General features: G+C 39.7%; 10 non-coding genes across 10 annotated transcripts; all 10 read left to right on the forward strand.

The window, feature by feature from the left end:
* The first annotated feature begins 698 nt into the window (after positions 1-698).
* Positions 699-771, forward strand: TRNAK-UUU (transfer RNA lysine (anticodon UUU)). Its single transcript has one exon. It is a non-coding gene; the product is annotated as a tRNA-Lys (tRNA).
* Positions 772-1,749: 978 nt separating this feature from the next.
* Positions 1,750-1,822, forward strand: TRNAK-UUU (transfer RNA lysine (anticodon UUU)). The gene has a single exon. It is a non-coding gene; the product is annotated as a tRNA-Lys (tRNA).
* Positions 1,823-4,728: 2,906 nt separating this feature from the next.
* TRNAK-UUU (transfer RNA lysine (anticodon UUU)) lies at positions 4,729-4,801 on the forward strand. The gene has a single exon. It is a non-coding gene; the product is annotated as a tRNA-Lys (tRNA).
* A 977-nt stretch (positions 4,802-5,778) lies between these two features.
* On the forward strand, positions 5,779-5,851 carry TRNAK-UUU (transfer RNA lysine (anticodon UUU)). Its single transcript has one exon. It is a non-coding gene; the product is annotated as a tRNA-Lys (tRNA).
* A 970-nt stretch (positions 5,852-6,821) lies between these two features.
* TRNAK-UUU (transfer RNA lysine (anticodon UUU)) lies at positions 6,822-6,894 on the forward strand. The gene has a single exon. It is a non-coding gene; the product is annotated as a tRNA-Lys (tRNA).
* Positions 6,895-11,141: 4,247 nt separating this feature from the next.
* Positions 11,142-11,214, forward strand: TRNAK-UUU (transfer RNA lysine (anticodon UUU)). The gene has a single exon. It is a non-coding gene; the product is annotated as a tRNA-Lys (tRNA).
* Positions 11,215-12,191: 977 nt separating this feature from the next.
* Positions 12,192-12,264, forward strand: TRNAK-UUU (transfer RNA lysine (anticodon UUU)). Its single transcript has one exon. It is a non-coding gene; the product is annotated as a tRNA-Lys (tRNA).
* Positions 12,265-13,241: 977 nt separating this feature from the next.
* Positions 13,242-13,314, forward strand: TRNAK-UUU (transfer RNA lysine (anticodon UUU)). The gene has a single exon. It is a non-coding gene; the product is annotated as a tRNA-Lys (tRNA).
* Positions 13,315-14,291: 977 nt separating this feature from the next.
* TRNAK-UUU (transfer RNA lysine (anticodon UUU)) lies at positions 14,292-14,364 on the forward strand. The gene has a single exon. It is a non-coding gene; the product is annotated as a tRNA-Lys (tRNA).
* A 977-nt stretch (positions 14,365-15,341) lies between these two features.
* Positions 15,342-15,414, forward strand: TRNAN-GUU (transfer RNA asparagine (anticodon GUU)). The gene has a single exon. It is a non-coding gene; the product is annotated as a tRNA-Asn (tRNA).
* Positions 15,415-15,619: the final 205 nt, after the last annotated feature.

A 15,619-nucleotide genomic window follows, 5' to 3' on the forward strand; every position in this document is an offset into this window, starting at 1 on the left:
TGCACTTAGAAAGAAAATTGGACAGCTCAGTCAGTAAAGCACCGTCTTTTAATCTGAGGGTCCATTATTTACGTCATTGTTCAGTTTTGAGGCTTTTTAACCTAGATCTATCATTTAGCTTTGTTTAAATCATACCTAGCTTTTCAGAAATAAATGTCATGTGGATATGAGGATTAACACTACTTTGGCAATTTTATGACTTGTTTTCTGCATTTTTCCCTCTGTAGACGCTATGTCTAACTTTTAATACTCTTTAAGCTGATGTGTGGAAACTAGCAGCTATGATGTCTCCCATAAAAAACACACAGAATCAGAGTGATTCCTACTTTTTTTTCTTTGCAGCACATTTAGCAGTACCAATATGAAAGTCAAAATTAATCAATACTGAGCTGTGTGAATGTGAATTCAGGTTTGGAGTAAACTAAATCAACTGCTTGATCATGCAACTTCACCTGCCTTTAACTGCCCAAATCTGATAGCCTTTCACTGGGCTGAATACTCATCACTCCTCTTACCCTGTTTCCTATACATAGAGTATAAAAAGAGATGTAACCTGACACCTCATTATGCTGGCAGACTATGTGCTGGCTTTGGTTTTGGGTATGTACACACATATGAAAAAAATCAACATATCTGAAGATACATTTAGAAGAATCGGAAGTAAATCTCGAAAAATGTGCTAAGTTTGTTCAGAAGGAGCCTGGATAGCTCAGTCGGTAGAGCATCAGACTTTTAATCTGAGGGTCCAGGGTTCAAGTCCCTGTTCAGGCATTAAGCCTTTTAATCTCAACAGATCACTTTGTATTGTTTAAATCTCAGCTTGTACTTGAACATTAGTTGCATGCTTAATTCACTTGTTTGACATGAGAAATAAAATGCTCTTTTACACTAGAGAAAAAAACAAAAAACATGTCTTTGAATATGTCCAAATTCACGACAAATCATTGATTATGTGCTTGGTTTTGGCTTTGAACAGTCATATTGGATGATAATTTTTCTGAGTATACTTAAATATGGACAGAGACATTTTTTTTTGAAAATGTTGCAAAAGTGCACTTAGAAAGAACCTGGATAGCAAAGTCTGTAAAGCACCCGTCTTTTAATCTGAGGGTCCATTATTTACGTCATTGTTCAGTTTTGAGGCTTTTTAACCTAGACCTATCATTTAGCTTTGTTTAAATCATACCTAGCTTTTCAGAAATAAATGTCATGTGGATATGAGGATTAACACTACTTTGGCAATTTTATGACTTGTTTTCGGCATTTTTCCCTCTGTAGACTCTATGTCTAACTTTCAGTACTCTTTAAGCTGATGGGTGGAACCTAGCAGCTATGATGTCTCCCATAAAAAACACACAGAATCAGAGTGATTCCTACTTTTTTTTCTTTGCAGCACATTTAGCAGTACCAATATGAAAGTCAAAATTAATCAATACTGAGCTGTGTGAATGTGAATTCAGCTTTGGAGTAAACTAAATCAACCGCTTGATGATGCAACTTCACCTGCCTTTAACTGCCCAAATCTGATAGCCTTTCGCTGGGCTGAATACTCATCATTCCTCTTCCCCTGTTTCCTATACATAGAGTATAAAAAGAGATGTAACCTGACACCTCATTATGCTGGCAGACTATGTGCTGGCTTTGGTTTTGGGTATGTACACACATATGAAAAAAATCAACATATCTGAAGATACATTTAGATGAATCGGAAGCAAATCTTGAAAAATGTGCTAAGTTTGTTCAGAAGGAGCCTGGATAGCTCAGTCGGTAGAGCATCAGACTTTTAATCTGAGGGTCCAGGGTTCAAGTCCCTGTTCAGGCATTAAGCTTTTAAATCTCAACAGATCACTTTGTATTGTTTAAATCTCAGCTTGTGCTTGAAGATTAGTTGCATGCTTAAAGCACTTGTTTGACATGAGAAATAAAATGCTCTTTTACACTAGAGAATAAAACAAAAAACATGTCTTTGAATATGTCCAAATTCACGACAAATCATTGATTATGTGCTTGGTTTTGGCTTTCAACAGTCATATTGGATGATAATTTTTCTGAGTATACTTAAATATGGACAGAGACATTTTTTTTGAAAATGTTGCAAAAGTGCACTTAGAAAGAACCTGGATAGCTCAGTCTGTAAAGCACCCGTCTTTTAATCTGAGGGTCCATTATTTACGTCATTGTTCAGTTTTGAGGCTTTTTGTAACATACCTGGCGGCGCCCTTGCATGGTGGTCCATCTCCCACTGTGCAAGAGTGCGCACTTGATCTCCAGTCCAGAATGTCTCTCTGGCTTCCCTCCATGCTGTCTGTTTGTGTCTGTTTCTGGTGCTTAAGGGCGGCGCCCGATCACTTCCTGCTTTTTGTACCTGCTGTGGGTCACACCCCTTGTGCGTCCTCAGCCTATTGCTGTCTGTCACCTGGTATATAACCCAGCTGCTCCAATCAATCCCTGCCTGAGCATTGTGTTTCATTCAGTGTGTGCTTGCACTCTGAAGGTGCCAGGTCCCGTTCTGCGTTTCTCTTGTCTGCCTATCCTGGAGGCTGTATTTCCAGGCCTGTCTGAACACGCTCCTAGCCTGTTCCTTCCGCCTTCTAGGGGCCGCTTACCTAGACCCGCTCCTGTATCTTGTCTGTCCTGTCTGAACACGCTCCTTGCCTGTTCGTCCCGCCTTTCTGGGGGCCGTATTCCCAGACCCGCTCCTGTATCCTGCTGCAGTGTCGGTCTCTTCCGTACACTCAGTTCCAGTCTGAACTCTCTCCTATCCTTTACCTGTTTTGCCTCTATGTCCGTTCCTTTCCTTTTTCTGCAGAGTCTGAACTCGTACCTAACTCCTGCTTGTTGTCTCTGTACTCCCGTTTGTGAGTTTGTGGTCCACTTGCTACTTCACTGCAAATACCCTGTGGGTATCTGGCTCTGCCTTTCCCTTCCTGTCTGTTCCGTGTGAACAGAGCCCTGTCTGTCCTGCTCTCACTCCTTGCTCACTGCTCCAGCAGTCTCGCTCAGCTCTGACCCTTTGCTCACTGCTCCTGGCGGTCTCGTCCTGCTCTGCTCTTGCTCACCGCTCCAGGTGGTCTCGTCCTGCTCTGCTCTTGCTCACCGCTCCAGGCGGTCTCGTCCTGTTCTGCTCTTGCTCACCACTCCAGGCGGTCTCGTCCTGCTCTGTTCTTGCTCACCGCTCCAGGCGGTCTCGTCCTGCCCTGCTCTTGCTCACCGCTCCAGGCGGTCTCGTCCTGCCCTGCTCTTGCTCACCACTCCAGGCGGTCTCGTCCTGCCCTGCTCTTGCTCACCTCTCCAGGCGGTCTCGTCCTGCTCTGCTCTTGCTCACCTCTCCAGGCGGTCTCGTCCTGCTCTGCTCTTGCTCACCGCTCCAGGCGGTCTCGTCCTGCTCTGCTCTTGCTCACCGCCCCAGGCGGTCTCGTCCTGCTCTGCTCTTGCTCACCGCTCCAGGCGGTCTCGTCCTGCTCTGCTCTTGCTCACCGCTCCAGGCGGTCTCGTCCTGCCCTGCACTTGCTCACCGCTCCAGGCGGTCTCGTCCTGCCCTGCTCTTGCTCACCTCTCCAGGCGGTCTCGTCCTGCCCTGCTCTTGCTCACCTCTCCAGGCGGTCTCGTCCTGCCCTGCTCTTGCTCACCGCTCCGGGCGGTCTCGTCCTGCCCTGCTCTCGCTCACCTCTCTGGGCGGCCTCACTCTGCTGTGTTTGTCCGCCACATCTGTGGTTCTGTTCCAGAGTCCCAGTGTGTACTGGGTCCTATCCCGCCTGTGTTCCTACCTGCTAGTGCCTTCCTGTCTGCACTCTAGCTGTGCTTGCCTGTACCCCCCCTGCCTGCATACCCGCCTGCCTGCATACCAGTCGTGCCTGCCTATTCCCACCAGTCTGTGAGCCAGCCTAACCAGTCTGTTCCTGTATTCCTCTGTGTGGGTCAACAGCCGTGTCCGGGGTCTGTCCTGGAGTAGCACCTGGTCCCTCTGCTCGGTTCCTCCTTGGTGCACTGGCGTCGTATGCCGTCGTGCGACCCTGGTCGGATCGGGTGAGTACCTAGTTACGCCCCTCCAGGCATTCACTCTCCAGCACGGTCCAGTGGAATCACACGCACACGCCGCTCAGCATGGGCGTGTGCATTACACTTTTTAACCTAGACCTATCATTTAGCTTTGTTTAGATCATACCTAGCTTTTCAGAAATAAATGTCATGTGGATATGAGGATTAACACTACTTTGGCAATTTTATGACTTGTTTTCTGCATTTTTCCCTCTGTAGACTCTATGTCTAACTTTCAGTACTCTTTAAGCTGATGGGTGGAAACTAGCAGCTATGATGTCTCCCATAAAAAACACACAGAATCAGAGTGATTCCTACTTTTTTTTCTTTGCAGCACATTTAGCAGTACCAATATGAAAGTCAAAATTAATCAATACTGAGCTGTGTGAATGTGAATTCAGCTTTGGAGTAAACTAAATCAACCGCTTGATGATGCAACTTCACCTGCCTTTAACTGCCCAAATCTGATAGCCTTTCACTGGGCTGAATACTCATCATTCCTCTTCCCCTGTTTCCTATACATAGAGTATAAAAAGAGATGTAACCTGACACCTCATTATGCTGGCAGACTATGTGCTGGCTTTGGTTTTGGGTATGTACACACATATGAAAAAAATCAACATATCTGAAGATACATTTAGATGAATCGGAAGCAAATCTTGAAAAATGTGCTAAGTTTGTTCAGAAGGAGCCTGGATAGCTCAGTCGGTAGAGCATCAGACTTTTAATCTGAGGGTCCAGGGTTCAAGTCCCTGTTCAGGCATTAAGCTTTTAAATCGCAACAGATCACTTTGTATTGTTTAAATGTCAGCTTGTGCTTGAAGATTAGGTGCATGCTTAATGGACTTGTTTGACATGAGAAATAAAATGCTCTTTTACACTAGAGAAAAAAACAAAAAACATGTCTTTGAATATGTCCAAATTCACGACAAATCATTGATTATGTGCTTGGTTTTGGCTTTGAACAGTCATATTGGATGATAATTTTTCTGAGTATACTTAAATATGGACAGAGACATTTTTTTTGAAAATGTTGCAAAAGTGCACTTAGAAAGAACCTGGATAGCTCAGTCTGTAAAGCACCCGTCTTTTAATCTGAGGGTCCATTATTTACGTCATTGTTCAGTTTTGAGACTTTTTAACCTAGACCTATCATTTAGCTTTGTTTAAATCATACCTAGCTTTTCAGAAATAAACGTCATGTGTATATGAGGATTAACACTACTTTGGCAATTTTATGACTTGTTTTCTGCATTTTTCCCTCTGTAGACTCTATGTCTAACTTTCAGTACTCTTTAAGCTGATGGATGGAAACTAGCAGCTATGATGTCTCCCATAAAAAACACACAGAATCAGAGTGATTCCTACTTTTTTTTCTTTGCAGCACATTTAGCAGTACCAATATGAAAGTCAAAATTAATCAATACTGAGCTATGTGAATGTGAATTCAGCTTTGGAGTAAACTAAATCAACCGCTTGATGATGCAACTTCACCTGCCTTTAACTGCCCAAATCTGATAGCCTTTCACTGGGCTGAATACTCATCATTCCTCTTCCCCTGTTTCCTATACATAGAGTATAAAAAGAGATGTAACCTGACACCTCATTATGCTGGCAGACTATGTGCTGGCTTTGGTTTTGGGTATGTACACACATATGAAAAAAATCAACATATCTGAAGATACATTTAGATGAATCGGAAGCAAATCTTGAAAAATGTGCTAAGTTTGTTCAGAAGGAGCCTGGATAGCTCAGTCGGTAGAGCATCAGACTTTTAATCTGAGGGTCCAGGGTTCAAGTCCCTGTTCAGGCATTAAGCTTTTAAATCTCAACAGATCACTTTGTATTGTTTAAATCTCAGCTTGTGCTTGAAGATTAGTTGCATGCTTAATGCACTTGTTTGACATGAGAAATAAAATGCTCTTTTACACTAGAGAAAATAACATGTCTTTGAATATGTCCAAATTCACGACAAATCATTGATTATGTGCTTGGTTTTGGCTTTGAACAGTCATATTGGATGATAATGTTTCTGAGTATACTTAAATATGGACAGAGACATTTTTTTTTAAAATGTTGCAAAAGTGCACTTAGAAAGAACCTGGATAGCTCAGTCTGTAAAGCACCCGTCTTTTAATCTGAGGGTCCATTATTTACGTCATTGCTCAGTTTTGAGGCTTTTTAACCTAGACCTATCATTTAGCTTTGTTTAAATCATACCTAGCTTTTCAGAAATAAATGTCATGTGGATATGAGGATTAACACTACTTTGGCAATTTTATGACTTGTTTTCTGCATTTTTCCCTCTGTAGACTCTATGTCTAACTTTCAGTACTCTTTAAGCTGATGGGTGGAAACTAGCAGCTATGATGTCTCCCATAAAAAACACACAGAATCAGAGTGATTCCTACTTTTTTTTCTTTGCAGCACATTTAGCAGTACCAATATGAAAGTCAAAATTAATCAATACTGAGCTGTGTGAATGTGAATTCAGCTTTGGAGTAAACTAAATCAACCGCTTGATGATGCAACTTCACCTGCCTTTAACTGCCCAAATCTGATAGCCGTTCACTGGGCTGAATACTCATCACTCCTCTTCCCCTGTTTCCTATACATAGAGTATAAAAAGAGATGTAACCTGACACCTCATTATGCTGGCAGACTATGTGCTGGCTTTGGTTTTGGGTATGTACACACATATGAAAAAAATCAACATATCTGAAGATACATTTAGATGAATCGGAAGTAAATCTTGAAAAATGTGCTAGGTTTGTTCAGAAGGAGCCTGAATAGCTCAGTCGGTAGAGCATCAGACTTTTATTCTGAGGGTCCAGGGTTCAAGTCCCTGTTCAGGCATTAAGCTTTTAAATCTCAACAGATCACTTTGTATTGTTTAAATCTCAGCTTGTGCTTGAAGATTAGTTGCATGCTTAATGCACTTGTTTGACATGAGAAATAAAATGCTCTTTTACACTAGAGAAAATAACATGTCTTTGAATATGTCCAAATTCACGACAAATCATTGATTATGTGCTTGGTTTTGGCTTTGAACAGTCATATTGGATGATAATGTTTCTTAGTATACTTAAATATGGACAGAGACATTTTTTTTGAAAATGTTGCAAAAGTGCACTTAGAAAGAACCTGGATAGCTCAGTCTGTAAAGCACCCGTCTTTTAATCTGAGGGTCCATTATTTACGTCATTGCTCAGTTTTGAGGCTTTTTAACACTAGAACTACTGATTGAGTCATTTTGACTCCTTTCGTTTTTTATTTCTCTTCTGTGACTACATTTTTCAGAATTCCGGCTTGAAACTCGGTGACTTTTCTTCAAATATGATGTGAAAAAAGATTTTGTGAGAATAAATAATTTTGGTGAAAAATTTGCGCGTTTTTTTCAAAATTTACCAAGAACTACTGAAGGGAGTCATTTTGACTCCCTACTATATTTTGAGGTCCTTTTGTCACTAAATGTTGCTATAAAGTTTTGTGCATAATTTTTTCACTCTGTCTTATTTACCCTGATGTTCATATAGATGTAGTTCAATTTACATGTCAACTTTTCACATTTTCCTTGTGTTTTACCTGCTTGTATTACTGTGTAATGCTGAACAAAATAGCTTGTTTACTCTAGGCTCTTATCTTATGCTAATGAAGGGTGGTGTTTTTCTAAGGTCCTAGCAGGAGACAGTATTCTGGATAGTAACTTTACTTTCAGTTCAGCTGAAGAGACAAAGAGAACAGACGCAGACATACGAGCTCTGAAGACTCATACAGGTATGAATTGTTATGAAATAGTTTAGCTGTCTGTCAACTGATTCAGCCCACCTACTTTTGAAGGTGGCAGAACAGTTATTATTTCTTTTAGTTTTCATTTCATTTCTATTTTTCAGCAGGGAACTATATAGAATTATGGAATTTGTGAGGAATATGGAGAGAAGACGTTTGATAAAGCCTCAGGATATTCTGGCTACTTTGCAATCCATACCGGAGGATGAATCGAAATCCGAATTGCAGGAACATGTATTTGATTCTGACAGTGATGAAGATTTCATTCCTCAGAACATATCAAGTGAATCTGAAGACTCAGAAGGAACAAATCCAGAAGGTAAGTAGTTATGTGTATTTATTTGTTCTTCCACACACTGAGTTAGGGCCTGTGCACACTAGCAGAATTCTGGCTGAATAGCCATCTGGATATTCTTGCCGCAATACAGGCCGTACCTACCCGCTCATGCCTGAAGCTCCGCTCCGAACCCCGGGCTGGAGCCGCTGTCAGGGACAGAGCAGCGCTTGCTTACGCGCGAGCACGGCTCCGTGCCAGACAGCGGCTCCAGCCCGGGGTTCGGAGCGGAGCTTCAGGTATGAAACTCCGCTCTGTACCTGAGCGGGCAGGTACGGGCCGGATTGTGGTGAGAATATCCGGTCGGATATTCCGCCGCTAATCCAGCCAGTGTGCACGGACCCTTACAAAACAAAAATTCTAAATATTCATCAACTTTTTTACAGATATTCCAAGCACATCAACTGGGGATCGGGCTCATGCAGTTATGTTGCCTCGTGACCATCCTCCTGGTCGTGGACAGAAAAAATCAGCAAAACGTCCCAGAAATGAAAGAACAACAGATAACGATGGCGGCGAAGGTAATGCAACAACAAACACCAGAGAAGGCGAATCTGAAGGAATACTAGTTTCAGCGGATGGTATTCAATGGAAACCTGTTGAAATTGGAGAACACTTGCCTGGTAGGCGTGACAGCCAAAATATTCTTCGAGAAGCACCTGGCCCTACAGGATACGCCAGAAGAAATATCATTATCGATAGTCCTTTGAGCGCATGGCGTTTATTTTTTGATTCATATATATTGACACATATAAAGAACTGTACGCTTGCAGAAGCATGCAGGAACAATAATTTACAGCTTACTCTATCTGATGAGGAGCTAGATGCATTCATTGCGATATTCTATGCTCGTGGAATATCTGGCACGAACCGTCACTCGATTAGCAGTATTTGGTGTAATGACTGGGGAATACCGTTTTGCAAAGCGACAATGTCTAGGGACCGCTTTGTTGAAATTATGAGGTTTCTCAGATTTGATGAGAAATCTACTCGATCGGAGAGACTGCAAATGGACAAGTTTGCTCTATTTTCTACTGTGTGGGACAGGTTTATTGAAAATTGTATTGCGTGTTACAAACCTGGCCCATACATAACGGTGGATGAGCAACTTTTCCCAAGCAAAACTAGGTGTCCATTCACGCAGTACATGCCTTCCAAACCAGATAAATATGGCCACAAATATTGGCTAGCTGTTGATAAGAGGAGCAAATATCTGGCAAATGGCTTCCCTTATCTAGGCAAAGATGACACACGCCGTGCTGAGGACCGTTTAGCTGACCATGTGGTAATGAAGTTATTGGACCCGTTTTTGAAAAAAGGTCGCAATGTTACAACCGATAATTATTTTACTTCAGTAAAATTAGCTAAACAGCTAAAAAGCAAAGGAACAACCATCGTGGGAACACTGAACAAGATAAGGCGAGAAGTGCCTAAAGAAATAAAATCCATGAAAGAGGAATTATACAACACTAAAGTGTTTAGAAATGAAGACAATTTTACACTTACAGTATATCAAGGAAAGCCCAACAAAAATGTTGTCATTTTGAGTTCCGTCCATCCAGATGTTGTTGTTGCGTCTGATTCCGCTAAAAAAACTCCAGAAACGGTAAAGTTTTACAATGAAACAAAATATGGAGTAGATGTAGTGGATCAGATGGCACGAAAATATACCACACGAACATGCACAAGGAGATGGCCTGTTCATGCATTTGAAAATGCCTTAGACTTTGCGGTATAAATGCATGGATAATATTCAAGGAGATTACCCACCAAAAAATGTCACGCAAGGCATTTTTGCAAACGCTTGTGAGAGAGTTGAGTGGTCCTTATGTCACAGATAGGGAAAAGGGTTCCACGTCCCAAGTTTCTACATGCTCAGAAGTGATGGTTCAAACAAAATTTTGCCAGATCAAAGAAAAGTGCAAGAAAAATAGATCTGTCGGAAATTGTAAGACTTGTGGTAAGTCTTTGTGTGGGCAATGTACTGCCATAAATCAAAGGCAATGCCTAAAATGCGAAACACCAAATGTTTAGAAGGTGAATTCTGCGCCATATTTTCATTTTTATGCTCCTCCACCTACATTTTCTCTGCTTTTTGTTCTTCAGTTGTTGTTTATATGTGTGCACTTGAATAAAAAAAAATGTTTGAAAAACGTCTATTATAATTATTGTTATTTTCTGTAGAAAAATAAGAAAAGCAGAAAAAAAACAATCAAAAGCATTACTGTTGGATCTCACAATAATAATACATTACAAAAAATATAATTATTAATAAATAACCACAAATGAAACTCTAAAAATAAACGAAAACAAGCAAGGAGTCAAAATGACTCCTTTCAGTAGTTCTAGGCGGGGTCACGAGTCCAGTAGTCCTAGTGTTAACCTAGACCTATCATTTAGCTTTGTTTAAATCATACCTAGCTTTTCAGAAATAAATGTCATGTGGATATGAGGATTAACACTACTTTGGCAATTTTATGACTTGTTTTCTGCATTTTTCCCTCTGTAGACTCTATGTCTAACTTTCAGTACTCTTTAAGCTGATGGATGGAAACTAGCAGCTATGATGTCTCCCATAAAAAACACACAGAATCAGAGTGATTCCTACTTTTTTTTCTTTGCAGCACATTTAGCAGTACCAATATGAAAGTCAAAATTAATCAATACTGAGCTGTGTGAATGTGAATTCAGCTTTGGAGTAAACTAAATCAACCGCTTGATGATGCAACTTCACCTGCCTTTAACTGCCCAAATCTGATAGCCGTTCACTGGGCTGAATACTCATCACTCCTCTTCCCCTGTTTCCTATACATAGAGTATAAAAAGAGATGTAACCTGACACCTCATTATGCTGGCAGACTATGTGCTGGCTTTGGTTTTGGGTATGTACACACATATGAAAAAAATCAACATATCTGAAGATACATTTAGATGAATCTGAAGTAAATCTTGAAAAATGTGCTAGGTTTGTTCAGAAGGAGCCTGAATAGCTCAGTCAGTAGAGCATCAGACTTTTATTCTGAGGGTCCAGGGTTCAAGTCCCTGTTCAGGCATTAAGCTTTTAAATCTCAACAGATCACTTTGTATTGTTTAAATCTCAGCTTGTGCTTGAAGATTAGTTGCATGCTTAATGCACTTGTTTGACATGAGAAATAAAATGCTCTTTTACACTAGAGAAAAAAACAAAAAACATGTCTTTGAATATGTCCAAATTCACGACAAATCATTGATTATGTGCTTGGTTTTGGCTTTGAACAGTCATATTGGATGATAATTTTTCTGAGTATACTTAAATATGGACAGAGACATTTTTTTTTAAAATGTTGCAAAAGTGCACTTAGAAAGAACCTGGATAGCTCAGTCTGTAAAGCACCCGTCTTTTAATCTGAGGGTCCATTATTTACGTCATTGTTCAGTTTTGAGACTTTTTAACCTAGACCTATCATTTAGCTTTGTTTAAATCATACCTAGCTTTTCAGAAATAAATGTCATGTGTATATGAGGATTAACACTACTTTGGCAATTTTATGACTTGTTTTCTGCATTTTTCCCTCTGTAGACTCTATGTCTAACTTTCAGTACTCTTTAAGCTGATGGATGGAAACTAGCAGCTATGATGTCTCCCATAAAAAACACACAGAATCAGAGTGATTCCTACTTTTTTTTCTTTGCAGCACATTTAGCAGTACCAATATGAAAGTCAAAATTAATCAATACTGAGCTGTGTGAATGTGAATTCAGCTTTGGAGTAAACTAAATCAACCGCTTGATGATGCAACTTCACCTGCCTTTAACTGCCCAAATCTGATAGCCGTTCACTGGGCTGAATACTCATCACTCCTCTTCCCCTGTTTCCTATACATAGAGTATAAAAAGAGATGTAACCTGACACCTCATTATGCTGGCAGACTATGTGCTGGCTTTGGTTTTGGGTATGTACACACATATGAAAAAAATCAACATATCTGAAGATACATTTAGATGAATCTGAAGTAAATCTTGAAAAATGTGCTAGGTTTGTTCAGAAGGAGCCTGAATAGCTCAGTCAGTAGAGCATCAGACTTTTATTCTGAGGGTCCAGGGTTCAAGTCCCTGTTCAGGCATTAAGCTTTTAAATCTCAACAGATCACTTTGTATTGTTTAAATCTCAGCTTGTGCTTGAAGATTAGTTGCATGCTTAATGCACTTGTTTGACATGAGAAATAAAATGCTCTTTTACACTAGAGAAAAAAACAAAAAACATGTCTTTGAATATGTCCAAATTCACGACAAATCATTGATTATGTGCTTGGTTTTGGCTTTGAACAGTCATATTGGATGATAATTTTTCTGAGTATACTTAAATATGGACAGAGACATTTTTTTTTAAAATGTTGCAAAAGTGCACTTAGAAAGAACCTGGATAGCTCAGTCTGTAAAGCACCCGTCTTTTAATCTGAGGGTCCATTATTTACGTCATTGTTCAGTTTTGAGACTTTTTAACCTAGACCTATCATTTAGCTTTGTTTAAATCATACCTAGCTTTTCAGAAATAAATGTCATGTGTATATGAGGATTAACACTACTTTGGCAATTTTATGACTTGTTTTCTGCATTTTTCCCTCTGTAGACTCTATGTCTAACTTTCAGTACTCTTTAAGCTGATGGATGGAAACTAGCAGCTATGATGTCTCCCATAAAAAACACACAGAATCAGAGTGATTCCTACTTTTTTTTCTTTGCAGCACATTTAGCAGTACCAATATGAAAGTCAAAATTAATCAATACTGAGCTGTGTGAATGTGAATTCAGCTTTGGAGTAAACTAAATCAACCGCTTGATGATGCAACTTCACCTGCCTTTAACTGCCCAAATCTGATAGCCGTTCACTGGGCTGAATACTCATCACTCCTCTTCCCCTGTTTCCTATACATAGAGTATAAAAAGAGATGTAACCTGACACCATATTATGCTGGCAGACTATGTGCTGGCTTTGGTTTTGGGTATGTACACACATATGAAAAAAATCAACATATCTGAAGATACATTTAGATGAATCTGAAATAAATCTTGAAAAATGTGCTAGGTTTGTTCAGAAGGAGCCTGAATACCTCAGTCGGTAGAGCATCAGACTTTTATTCTGAGGGTCCAGGGTTCAAGTCCCTGTTCAGGCATTAAGCTTTTAAATCTCAACAGATCACTTTGTATTGTTTAAATCTCAGCTTGTGCTTGAAGATTAGTTGCATGCTTAATGCACTTGTTTGACATGAGAAATAAAATGCTCTTTTACACTAGAGAAAAAAACAAAAAACATGTCTTTGAATATGTCCAAATTCACGACAAATCATTGATTATGTGCTTGGTTTTGGCTTTCAACAGTCATATTGGATGATAGTGTTTCTGAGTATACTTAAATATGGACAGAGACATTTTTTTTGAAAATGTTGCAAAAGTGCACTTAGAAAGAACCTGGATAGCTCAGTCTGTAAAGCACCCGTCCTTTAATCTGAGGGTCCATTATTTACATCATTGCTCAGTTTTGAGGCTTTTTAACCTAGACCTATCATTTAGCTTTGTTTAAATCATACCTAGCTTTTCAGAAACAAATGTCATGTGGATATGAGGATTAACACTACTTTGGCAATTTTATGACTTGTTTTCTGCATTTTTCCCTCTGTAGACTCTATGTCTAACTTTCAGTACTCTTTAAGCTGATGGGTGGAAACTAGCAGCTATGATGTCTCCCATAAAAAACACACAGAATCAGAGTGATTCCTACTTTTTTTTCTTTGCAGCACATTTAGCAGTACCAATATGAAAGTCAAAATTAATCAATACTGAGCTGTGTGAATGTGAATTCAGCTTTGGAGTAAACTAAATCAACCGCTTGATGATGCAACTTCACCTGCCTTTAACTGCCCAAATCTGATAGCCGTTCACTGGGCTGAATACTCATCACTCCTCTTCCCCTGTTTCCTATACATAGAGTATAAAAAGAGATGTAACCTGACACCTCATTATGCTGGCAGACTATGTGCTGGCTTTGGTTTTGGGTATGTACACACATATGAAAAAAATCAACATATCTGAAGATACATTTAGATGAATCGGAAGCAAATCTTGAAAAATGTGCTAAGTTTGTTCAGAAGGAGCCTGGATAGCTCAGTCAGTAGAGCATCAGTCTTTTAATTTGAGGGTCCAGGGTTCAAGTCCCTGTTCAGGCGCTAAGCTTTTAAATCTCAACAGATCACTTTGTATTGTTTAAATCTCAGCTTGTGCTTGAAGATTAGTTGCATGCTTAATGCACTTGTTTGACATGAGAAATAAAATGCTCTTTTACAGTAGAGAAAAAAACAAAAAACATGTCTTTGAATATGTCCAAATTCACGACAAATCATTGATTATGTGCTTGGTTTTGGCTTTCAACAGTCATATTGGATGATAATGTTTCTGAGTATACTTAAATATGGACAGATACATTTTTTTTGAAAATGTTGCAAAAGTGCACTTAGAAAGAACCTGGATAGCTCAGTCTGTAAAGCACCCGTCTTTTAATCTGAGGGTCCATTATTTACATCATTGCTCAGTTTTGAGGCTTTTTAACCTAGACCTATCATTTAGCTTTGTTTAAATCATACCTAGCTTTTCAGAAATAAATGTCATGTGGATATGAGGATTAACACTACTTTGGCAATTTTATGACTTGTTTTCTGCATTTTTCCCTCTGTAGACTCTATGTCTAGCTTTCAGTACTCTTTAAGCTGATGGGTGGAAACTAGCAGCTATGATGTCTCCCATAAAAAACACACAGAATCAGAGTGATTCCTACTTTTTTTTCTTTGCAGCACATTTAGCAGTACCAATATGAAAGTCAAAATTAATCAATACTGAGCTGTGTGAATGTGAATTCAGCTTTGGAGTAAACTAAATCAACCGCTTGATGATGCAACTTCACCTGCCTTTAACTGCCCAAATCTGATAGCCGTTCACTGGGCTGAATGCTCATCACTCCTCTTCCCCTGTTTCCTATACATAGAGTATAAAAAGAGATGTAACCTGACACCTCATTATGCTGGCAGACTATGTGCTGGCTTTGGTTTTGGGTATGTACACACATATGAAAAAAATCAACATATCTGAAGATACATTTAGATGAATCTGAAGTAAATCTTGAAAAATGTGCTAGGTTTGTTCAGAAGGAGCCTGGATAGCTCAGTCGGTAGAGCATCAGACTGTTATTCTGAGGGTCCAGGGTTCAAGTCCCTGTTCAGGCATTAAGCTTTTAAATCTCAAAAGATCACTTTGTATTGTTTAAATCTCAGCTTGTGCTTGAAGATTAGTTGCATGCTTAATGCACTTGTTTGACATGAGAAATAAAATGCTCTTTTACACTAGAGAAAAAAACATGTCTTTGAATATGTCCAAATTCACGACAAATCATTGATTATGTGCTTGGTTTTGGCTTTGAACAGTCATATT

The sequence above is a fragment of the Phyllobates terribilis genome, unplaced genomic scaffold (genome assembly GCF_046119375.1).
Source record: "Phyllobates terribilis strain yellow unplaced genomic scaffold, ASM4611937v1 Scaffold_1__5_contigs__length_1240528914, whole genome shotgun sequence".
NCBI lineage: Eukaryota > Metazoa > Chordata > Amphibia > Anura > Dendrobatidae > Phyllobates > Phyllobates terribilis.